Genomic DNA, 12,082 nt, shown 5'->3' on the forward strand with positions numbered 1-12,082 from the left:
GAATGATGGGTGAGTACGGGCTATCAAATGTGCGTGAATGGCATTGTAGCTAGAATGGCCTTTGTTTTCTTTGAATGACTCAGTTTACCTCATTGAGCTTCCCTGGACGCTGGGGCTTGCTCTTCCGGGGCAGGACCAGAACTTCCTGTGTGATGAGTCATGGGGCTGGCTGAGGGGAGGTGTTAATGTCTATGCTAGGGGGAGGGGCCAACTCAGGAACCAATCGGCCCTGGTCATTCGGGCGGTGCTTGATGATGTCACAAACTCTATAAGAGGGGAGAGGACAGCTTGAAGAGCTCTCTCTTCCTTTTCCGGTTGGAGCCAGCGACAGTTACAACGACAGTTACAGAGGCAGTTACGACAGTTACGTCAGTTACAGCCACAGCTGAAGCAGGAGCTGCCAGTAGCAGAGCTAACCTACGGGAGAAAGCTGAACAAAGACTTCAGGCCATTACAGCGACAGTTACAGCGACAGTTGGAGCCAGAGGCAGTTACAGAGGCAGTTACGACAGTTACGTCAGTTACAGCCACAGCTGAAGCAGGAGCTGCCAGTAGCAGAGCTAACCTACGGGAGGAAGCTGAACAAAGACTTCAGGCCATTACAGCGACAGTTACAGCGACAGTTGGAGCCAGAGGCAGTTACAGAGGCAGTTACGACAGTTACGTCAGTTACAGCCACAGCCACAGACACAGCTGAAGCAGGAGCTGCCAGTAGCAGAGCTGACCTACGGGAAGAAGCTGAACAAAGACTTCAGGCCAGTGGGTAATCTTATTACCATCGAGGGGGAAGCATGATCTTGCTTTACGCAATCATGCTTCTCTGTAGCCTCCTGGTTACTCTTGCAAGGCGTACTTATTGGGCCTGGAAGATTTTGATCAACATATCAAAATGGGGCTTCTGGTTCATGGGTTGGTTACTGTGGAGCCTAAATAAATGTTTTGATTCTTCTGCCTTCTACTTTGAGAGTTTCTTATATCCGGCGGTTCCGAACCTTTCAGACATGTTTATGATCCTCTTTGAGATTATAAACTCTGCCCTCCTGATACAGGCATGTGGTCTGGAAGACACAAATCTGACAGGCAAGTTCAATATGCAGAGCCCAAGCATAAGGAGAAAGAAACCAAGAGCCCCATGGTGCTATTATTTACTTTTGACATGCAGGATTATCTGATCTTTTTACTTTCCCCAAAATTCCCACTCCTTTATTCCACTTCCTTCAGGATAATCGGATGCCATTGAGGATCCAGCCCTATGCACATAACTATAAGGAACAACAGCCAGTAGAAGCTTTCTATCCTTGAGTTCAATAGTTACACAAATGAATTTGCTCGTAAGAGGTTAGCTTTACTCCAATTTGAATAAAAGACTTGGGAGGGTACTTTAAGGCCAAACCAAAATGAAGATGATGCTGATTTAGTTTCACAAATTAATAGAATAACAGCTAGGTCCCTCAATCAGTTGTACCAATGCCCAATTATTCTTACATAATTTTGAAAACATTTACAGACATACATAAATATCTCGTTAACAGGCAGATGACTAAGCTAAATTTGCTAAATTGTTTAGGATATATGAAGTAATGTAATTTTAGGCTGAATAGCTCAGATCTAGCACATATTTTATTATAGTAGCTCATATGTGTCCTAGCCTTAGTCTATGGGGTGATGATTAACATTGCATTTGTGCCTTTGTTTATTCCCATATCATTCAGAAAGAATGTTCTATTCCAGGGATTTAAGTTTTCACATGACTACACAGGCGGACGGATGACAAGCCCAAGCACTAATTTACCTAGCTGTTTAGGATATGGAATAACTACGCATTCAGACTGAAAACAGCAAAATCTCACATACTTATATTGTGCTCATATCTTTTACTGACCCCTTGCTCTGATTATAGAAACTTGCTATAAAAGGAAAAAGCAGGGACATATAATTATGCCAGATATGACAGGATCCTTAGCTCTGTTTGAATTCAGATAAGAATCATACTTAACAATTTCACCTCATAGACAGACTGAGGAATAGCCAGGTGGTAAACATTCCTTTTCAAAGGAAGACATTGGGGAAACTGAGTCAGCAGGGTCCCATCTTAGATCGAGGCTAAAATTGTACTCTCAGCTTTTCTCAGAAACAAAACTCCACCTGCAGCAGGATCACATTCCCTCTGAGTAGCTTGTGGCATTTCTCTCAAATACTGATTTAATACAGACAACTATACCTAGATTTAAACTCAAAATAAAATCGATATTGTCCCAAAGGCTTTTATCTCAAATAGCAAGTCTCACCAATCATGGCTTAGGGCTAGATACAATTGTTTTTACTCTTCGGGAGTTGCAATAAGCACATAAATTTGCAAATCCTGAGCAAGCCAAGTTCATTGTTTAGGAGCTCCATAACCCAAACAAGCTTTTTTTCCCTCGGGCTGATGACCTAGCACCATCTAGGTGGTTTCCCTGGATCTGCCAAGTTTACGAATAAGGGCATTCCACGGACAGCCCCAAAGAAGGGGCTGCCCGCCCACCCTATGATATTCTTCTTCTGGATTGATGAAAACCACATACTTCCTGTGTGGCAAGTCCCCTATTTTCAATCTTAATTTAATTTGTTTTGCCCTCACTGATTTTTATTGGCCAGGATGTCTTTCAGGGTTCCCATATTTTATTTTTAGGATTGCAGCATATGGTAGCTGGCACATGGGGCCTCCAGTCACCACCCCATAACCCTATATTAGAGATTACCTTTGTCATCTTCCTAAAGGGTGGGCAGAGTAGGTATCCACCCTGTCTACTATTAGAGCTCCTGTAGAACTAATTTTAGCTTTTTACATTATAACAATAACCTCAATTAACTTAGTTAACAATCTTACAATTTTCATAAGTGACAGCCAAATTGTTTTAGCTGTAAGACATGGTTAGCAAGGCTTAATAAAAAAAACATAACTGGTTTTAAACAATTTTTTCCATTGTCTTTTTGTTTCAACAAAATTCAGATTAAAAATTGCTTTATCTAATACCATTTCTGGCTCACATTGGTCACCCAAATTTTACAATATAAGAGAATTTTACAATACAATTTAGAAATCAGTAATAACACAAACAGTAAAATTCAGATGACATTCATTGCATTTCCAAATCATCACACACAAAAATTATTGATAGAAGGTTGGGCTAAGCAAGTGCAGAAGCTGGCTGTCTTCTTACCTCTTACTGCTCTGGCCCATCCCTTTTTCCCCTCTCCCCACAGTTGTAGGGGTTGTTGTAGGTAGGTGGCTGTGGGGGTGGTTGAGTCAGGGATTTGGGACGGAGGGAGAAAGAGGGTAATGCTCCTCGTGTGGGAGGGCCTAAGGACCAGGGAGTGCTGGGAGGTTGTAGAGTCAGGTACCTGAATTAAAGTTCCAGGGGCCCACTGGTGGGGGGGGTTGATGGATGAGGAGGAGGGTCCCTGAGGAACATATGAGCTTCCTGATAGAGGTTGCTCAGCTTTTGGGAGCTTGGAGCAGAAGCTCTGGGTTCCATTGGTGTAGGAGCAAGAACTCAAGGGTTTGAGAGAAGAGGTTCATCTGCTTGCTTAGAAGGGCATGCTTCAGGGTGCCCAGGGGCCCAGAACCATTGCCAGTGGGGCCTTCACTGTAGCTGCTTCACCCACCCCCTCTTTCATTTCACCAGATGGAGGAGGGTGACTCAAATTCCCTACCTTTCTTCAGCACTCTCTTTCCTTAATCTTATCTGGGATGAGGGGAGTTAACAAAATCTGCTCAAACATTATTAGCTGTTCTAATTTTTCACTGTAGGCTTAGCCTGGTTAGAGCTGGCACCACAGGGAGAAGGATCTTAACTGTTTTAACTTTTCACTGTAGCCTTAGCCCAGCGAGAGCCAGGATAACAAGGTGAAAGATCTTAAGAGGGTTTTTTTAACTTTTACTCAAATAAACTTCATTTCTGTGTCCATCCCTTAAAAACTTCCGTGAGAGCTGGAGCTCTGAACTTGCCAGTCAGGGTGAGTGGGACTCTGGAAAAGATCCAGTGGTACCTAATCCCTTCTCCCCTGTACTGGAGAGCTCAAAGCTTCATCTCTGAGGCATCTCTTTTTCAGATCTATGCATTTTCCTGATTTATCTTAGTGCCAAACAGTATAATAAATTCTAATTTATTTTAAACATCAAATTAAGAGAGACTAACATTTCACTTAAAACATAACCAGAATGAACTCAGTTACCTGGATCTATATTCCAAATGATACTCAATTACCTTTGGTAATTCATACAAACCTTTTCTCTTTCTGTAACCCAGGAAATGGTTAAGTGCTGGTCCTATTCCAAAGTGCAACTATGAAACATGCCTCTCTTTGATCAGTGAAGTGACCCCTTTTCCTTTAGACAGATATCTGGGGAGAAGTTTCCCCCTTCCTCTTTTTTTCTGTCTATCCCTCCACCTCCAGAACTTGGCCAGAGTCCAAGGAAGGAGAGAGAAAGAAAGAGAGAGGGGTGAGGGAGGGGGAGAGAGAGAAAGAGAGAGGGGGGAGGGAGTGAGAGAGAGAGTGTGTGTGTGTTTTTGGCCAACAACCTTTTCTTTAAGAGATCATCAATCTTTCCAGTTCAGATACAGCTGTCAGAAGTTTTTCTTTTCTGACTGGTTGCATTTAAAATCTTACATAGTGGCAAACTCAGAGATTTTCACAGAGACACAGAGCAGACAAATACAAACAGAAAGCACAGACAGTGATAACTTTTCTTGATCCTCTAGATGATACTGAGGCCAGGCTCTACTAGAGCTTAGTAGTCCCATGGGACGGGAGCTGGGACTGAGTGCCAGTAAGCCTAAGGAAATCCCCGCTATAGCTGCATTCATCTCTTCAGTGGTATCCCACAAGAAGGATGAGAAAAAATTTCAGAAAGAACTCCCAAACAGATCATCCTCTGTCTGGAGGGAATTTGCCAGGCCACAAGGACCCTGGGCACTAGGACCCAGATGATCCAGTTAAGCTTTCCTAGATGTTTGAAGGACCTCCCAGCTAAGAGAGTGGAAAAAGATAGACTTACCTTTGGATTAGAGGGGATCCAAATCAAATACTCTGCTCCACGTGGATGGAGGTGGAGTCAGAGTCAGAGATTCTGTCAGACGAGGGACACCAAAAATTAATCAGGGTCAGGTTGTGATGTAGCAGGATGTCTCAAAGAACTTTGAAGACTCGGGCTAATTCCAAGTCAGTTAGAGAGATTTATTGTGGTTTTGAGGTTTCACACTCTGGTGAGAGGCTAAGTTCCTTAGAGGAACTTGCAATTTCAGTAAGGTAAAAGTGACAATTTTATAGAGTTTATGATGCTGGTTACACAATCAAAATTTACATAGAATATAGTGATATTATTAATATTAAAAAGGCAGGGGGTGTTGTTAAGGGATTAGGTAATAGGGGAAAGGGTCAAACATCCTGGTTGTGCTGCTCTCTGATTGGCTAGCTATTGTGGTCCCGTCTGGTCAAGATGCATAGTTAGGCGTTGTGGTCCTGTCTTGGGCTAAATGGATGCTGTGATTGTGGTTGAGCACAAGAACACACCTGTTCAAATATGTGAACTAGATCTGGGGGCAGTGGCTAGCTAGGGGAAGTGGCTGCATTGAGTCTGGAGGCCTTCGGCGCAGTTAACGCCAGATTGTGTGGTTAAATCAGGACTTGCCTGCTCTTCAATCTGGAAAATTAGGAAGTTACAATATTGGGGCTGGGGGCAGCTTTATTAGGATTCCATCAGGAACACCTGGGTGTATTTTAGGCAAAAGGGAAACAGCCAATGAGGGGCAGAGGGAAAGGGAGGGGGAGTGGGAGTGGGAGAGGGAGAGGGAGAGGGATTGGGAGAGGGAGAGGGAGAGGGAGTGGGAGTGGGAGAGGGAGAGGGACAGGGGGAGGGAGAGAAAGAGATTGAAAATTAGTGACAGCAGGGATAATAGAGGGGACAATCTGATAGAGAAGACAAGATAGAATGGAAATACTTGTTCTCTAAGAAGGGTTCACCTTGGTAAGAAGGAGGGCAAACTCCTCATATAACGGGGGTAAAAAGGGGTAAAAAAGGAGATAATAGCAGAAGGCAGCTGAGTCATGTGAGATGGGGGGAGGTCAGAGGAAAAGAGGGAGGTCTCTAGAAATGGCCTCTATTTTTTTCAGTGAAGAATGGGGTTAGGGAGTGCTATGGGAGGTTTGAGATAAGACAAAAGCTTGTAAAAGCTGTTGTAGTGAGTGGGATGCAGTTAGAGAGGAGGGATTGCCTTGCTGCAGTGAGGGCCCAATTGAGATTATGTAACATGAATTTGTAGTGAAACCATTCGGCACAATTTCATGATTTTCTCCATTTCTGTCGAGCAGCACATGAATAGGAGTGAAGAAAGCCACTGGTAGGAGTAAACCAAGGTTGAGGCATGGCAAAGCATGATTGGAGATAGGATACAGCCAGCATTTCATCCCTCTTCCTCTGTCCCTTACTGGATGAACTCTGTCTTGATGATAAATGAATATCCACATGACCATTCCTTACTTCTTTCTCTGAGAGTCTAGCTTCTTCAATATGAGAAGAGAATCAAATCAATTTCTTAACTCTGAAGTGTTCCATGTTCCTTCTACCCATCCTACTCTGTGACATATTTCTCCCTCCACCAAACTCTTGAAAAAGGTCAGGATTTTCTTGTGCCTTAGCAAGGAGAGGGTTATGAGATGGTGTAAAAGAAAAAATAATAGCAGAAGGCATCTAATAATATGAGATGAGGAGAGGAGAAGAAAGACTTCAGGAAAGCCAGTGTGAATGCTCAGACAAGAGACACTACATGGCCACCTGAGCTCTACACCATGGGGTCAGGAACCCAATGGTGCTTGAAAGGAGAATTTCCAAACGGGCTGGAATCCTTCAGCACTCTGACATTTCTGACCTACAGAGATAGGTCCAAGAATGATCACTGCTCTTACAAGAAGCCAAGGAAACCAGAACTCCATCGGAATTTGACCTGAGTTGTTCCAAAGAGACCTAAAGATCACAGTGCTTTAGAATTAGTCTTCAATTAATTGTTAATTTTTTTCTTTCAATGGCCCTTTATTGAAAGCAAATTTTATTGCATTGCTGTCTGTCTCCCTCTATACAATTTCATTTGGTGATCTCAGTTTCCTTGGCTTCAATTATCATCTCTGTGCTGATCACTCTCACATCTCCTTATATAACCCTAACCTAAGAGCAATTGATTCCAATAGTATAAACACCTTTTGAAAATATGGGGAAAGGGGAGGTTCTATCAAGTTCCTTCTATGTTGCAAATATGGTCTTGATACTTAACCAGAGAGAGTCAAAACAGAAAAAGAAAATTAAAGGCCAATACTTCTAATAAATATTAATGCAAAAACATTAATAAATATTAGCAAGAAGACTATAGCAACATATTACAAAGAATATACATGGTGATCAGGTTCTATTTATGCCAGAAATGCAGGGCTAGTTCAATGTTAGGAAAACTATAAACATAATCGACTATATAACTAGAACATCACATATTTTTAAATTTATTTTATTTTAAATTTATGGAATAAAACAAACATTTACATAAAGAATACAATAAAAAAGATGATTGTACATGAAACTGCAAATCTACTATGTACAGCTTGTTATTCCTTTCAAATGCACAACAAAATTATCACATAAATTTCTTTTTTTCTTCCCTCACCCCCACCCCACCCTAGAGATGTTTACCATTAGACACAAATAGATACATGTGTGTGTGTAAAATTATTCTATTCATATTTCTATTTATCAATTCTTTCTCTGGATGCAGATAGCATTTTTTCATATGTCCTTTATAGTTTATTCAGGTATTTATAATATTCAAAATAACACATTCACTCAAAGTCATTCTTAAAATAATTTTTATTGTTTTATTGCTGTTACTGTATACAATGTTCTCTTATATCTTATATAGCTATCATTAATAGGTGAAGAAAATGGTTTTGGCAAGATACAACACCAACTCCTTTCTTAAAAACACTAGAAAACATGAATAAATGGACCTTTGTGATAAGGATTATCTGTTTAGAATTAAGAGCCAGCATTACCTGTATTGAGGATAAAGATCAGAGATAAAATAAGGGTGTCCGCCATTAACATTGCTACTCAATATTGTGCTACAAGGGGTAACTATCGAGAGAAATGATTATTGCTCTCCTATATCAATGGCCAATTGTTGAATAAGGACTAAGGTTTGCCCCCTCCTCTCCTGGAAATCAGCCTTGGTAGGTTATTCAAGCAGTATTTGAAGTGCAGGGATCATAGTGAGATGAAATCTTGGGTGAAACTAACTCAACTGGAAAACTCAGATCTGATCAAAAGGTAGTGAAATTTTAGTTTAGGTGAATTGGTGGGTTTCAGCACATTGTGTTTTAGTCAGACAGGTCTAGTGGATTCCCCCTTTTGTCTAGATTACCCTAGACAGGTGATATGAGTATAGATAAGTCTCTTTGACCAAGACTGAGTGATCAGTCATGTCCCCCAGACCCACAGTAATATAAGCCTACCTCTCATTATAATATTCATTCTCTCATTATAGCAACTCTTTTTCTGGGGCTAAAGAATTAGAAGTTGAAGGGAAGCCCATCAATTGGAGAATTGCTAAACAAGTTGTGGCACGTGATTGTGATGGAATACTATTGTACTATAAGAAATGATGAACGGGATGCTCTCAGAAAATGGAAAGACTTGCCTGGGCTGATTTAAAGTGAAATGTACTGTGTACAAAGTAATGGTAATATTGGAAGATGACCAGCTACAAATGACTTAGCTATTCTCAGCAATACAACAATCCAAGACAACTCTGAAGGACTTATGATGAAAAATGCTATCCATCCCCAGAGAAAGAACTACTGGTGTCTGAATACAGATCAAAGCAGACTTTTTTTAAACTTTCCTTATTTTTCTTGAGTTTTTGTCTATGTTTTCTTTCATGACATGACTATTATACATGTGTTTTGCATGACTACACATGTATAATCTATATTGAATTACTTGCCTTCTCAATGGGAGGGGGTGAGGAGAGAGGAAGGAAGAGAATTTGGAACTCAAAGTTTTAAAAATGAATGTTAAAAATTATTTTTACATATACCTGGGGAAAATAAAATACAAAATAAAAACTAAAAATTTAATTGAAATAATTAACTACTTCAGCAAAGTTTCAGGATACAAAATAAACTAACACAAATCATTAGCGTTTCTGTATATTTACAAACAAAATCCAGCAGGAAGAAATAAAAAACATTCTACTTAAAATAACTACATAAAGTATAAAATTATAAACTAATGAGTATTTATGAAATACATATATGTCAGGCACTGTATTGAGCTCTGTGAATACAAATACAAGGGCTATTGTTGTTTTGTCCTTTGTTGTTGAAGAGGACCAGTGACATCAGAGGGTGACATCTTGACTTGCTTGTGAATTGGATTTAAATGAGGCAGAGATGTGCAAAGTCATCAGCCTCACTGTCTTCCAAAGTCATCAAATCCCACTGGCAAGACAAAAGTCAAGACAACTGGTGATGGCCCAGATGCAATGGATGATCTTGGCATCTTTGGTATCTGACCAAGCTTAAGTGCTCCATAGAGGCTGCTTCAGCTGCCTCATGGTCATTGGAACAAATTGTTCTCATCTACCCATTCTACCAGGGGAATTCTTTTTTATTATTATTATTTTTTCATTTTTAGTTTACAACACTCAGTTCGACAGGTTTTTGAGTTCCAAATTTTCTTCCCCAACCTCTCCTCCCCACTCCTCCCCAAGATGGCATGTAATTCGATATAGGTTCTACATATACCTTCATATTAAAATTATTTACACAATAGTCAAGTTGTAAGGAAGAATTACAACCAATGGAATGAATCATGGGAAAGCAGAAACAAAATGAAAAAAGAAGGGGAACAAAAGAGAGCAAATAGATTGCCTCAATCAGCATACAGACTCTAATTCGTTCTCTGGACGTGGATAACTTTTTCCATCATGAGGCTTTTGGCATTGTCTTTGAACCTTGTATCGCTGAGAAGAGCCAATCTATCAAAGTCAGTCAATACAGATACCGTGTGTCTGTAATCATGTACAATGTTCTCCTTGTCCTGCTCCCCTCACTCAGCATCAGATCATGTAAGTCAGTCAAGGTTATCATGAAGTCCATCTGCTCTTCATTTCTTATAGGACAATAGTATTCCATTACATTCATATACAACAACCTATTTAGCCATTCACCAATTGATGAGCATCCCCTTGATTTCCAAGTCTTTGCCATCACAAAAAGAGTAACTATAAATATTTTTGTACATATAGGTCCCTTTCCCACTCGTGTGATTTATTCAGGGGAATTCCTTACATGCTTGGGCTAGACACCCCACTACTTTACTGATAGGTGTGAGACTCATTGGTTATCCTCAACCTAGTTTAGACCATCTGCCAAGACAGTTTACTGGGGCATGGCTGCTGTTCATGCTATAGCTTCTTGGAGTCACAGCTGAGAGCTGAGTTTCAGGTAGGCAGATCTGAAAAGGGCTAAGCAAGCCCTCACACCAGAGGTTCTAGGCCCCCTTGAACATGTCATACAAAGATGGTCTCTGCCCTCAGGGATCCTACATTCTGATAAAGGAAGACAACCAAAAGGGAGCTGAAAAGCATCAAGGTGGAGAAGGTACCTGGTATGAAAGCATGGTAAAGAAAGTCAAGAGTGCGTCCTGGAAAGGAATGATATGGGCTGAGCTGGGTGCTCTCCTTAAAAAGAAGTTCTGAGAGGAACCATCCAGTCAGAGAGAGGGGCAGAAGGTACTTTCATTGTATGAATTCCAGGGCCAGAGTAAGGCTTGAAGATCAGAAGTTGGAGCACAGTAGAGGAAATCCAACGTGTACCCTGTAAAGGAACTTGCCAAGGCATACACATGAATTCGAGAAATACAAGTACAAAACACTCTTTATACAAATTAAGACATCGAAATAATTAGAGAAATATTAACTGCTAATGGGTAGCCTTAACCAATAGGATAAAAATTATAATATTACCTAAATTAATACACTTATTTAGTGCCATAGCGAGCGATAGATTGTTATAGAGCCAGAAAAAATAATAACAAAATTACTTTGGAGAAACAAATGGTAAAGAAGCTAAGGGAAAATAATGAAAAACAAAAGTGAGAAGGAAGGGGATCTGGCCAAATCTCGAACTATACCACAAAGCACTAAAGCACTAATCAGCATTTCTCTCTCTCTCTCCCTCCCCCCCCCCTCTCTCTCTCTGTCTCTCCTCTCTCTCTCTCTCTCTCTCTCTCTCTCTCTCTCTCTCTCACACACACACACACCACACACACACACACAGTACTTGTTAAAAATAAACGCTGATCAGTGAGGTACACAAAGTACTGAAGCAAACAAGCACAATAGCCTAGTGTTTGAGAAATTGAAAGATTCCAGCTATTTAGAGGTAAGGATTCCCTATTTGACAAAACCTGTTGGGAAAACTAGAAAGCAGTCTGGTAAAAACCAGATATAGACCAATATTCATATCCTATACCAAGATAATATCCAAATGGGTACATGAGTTAGCCATAAAGAGTACAGCATAAACAAATTAAAGGAACAAGAAAGAAATTACCTGTCGAATTTATGGATAGGGGAAGAATTCAGAACCAAACAAGGGATAGGAGGATCACAGAATATTAGATGGAAATTTTCTTTCCATGGAATTTAAAAGTTTTTCCACAAACAAAACCAATGCAACTAAATCAAGAAGAGAAGCAGGTAAATGGGGAGGGCAGAAGCTTTGCAGCAAGTTTCTCTGATAAAAAATCTTATTTATATGATATACAGGAACTTGATTCAAATTTATAAAAATAAGAGCCATTTCCCGATTGATACTCAAAGGATATGAGCATGTAGTTTTCAAAGGAATTCATCTAAGCTATCAATCTCCATATAAAAATGCTCTGAATCACTAATAATTAAGAGAAATTCAAATTAAAACAACTCCAATATACTACCTCACACCCATCAGATTAGTAAAGTTGACAAAAAAGACAATGGCAAATGCTAAT

The sequence above is a fragment of the Trichosurus vulpecula genome, chromosome 3 (assembly GCF_011100635.1).
Source record: "Trichosurus vulpecula isolate mTriVul1 chromosome 3, mTriVul1.pri, whole genome shotgun sequence".
In the NCBI taxonomy this organism is placed as follows: Eukaryota; Metazoa; Chordata; class Mammalia; order Diprotodontia; family Phalangeridae; genus Trichosurus; species Trichosurus vulpecula.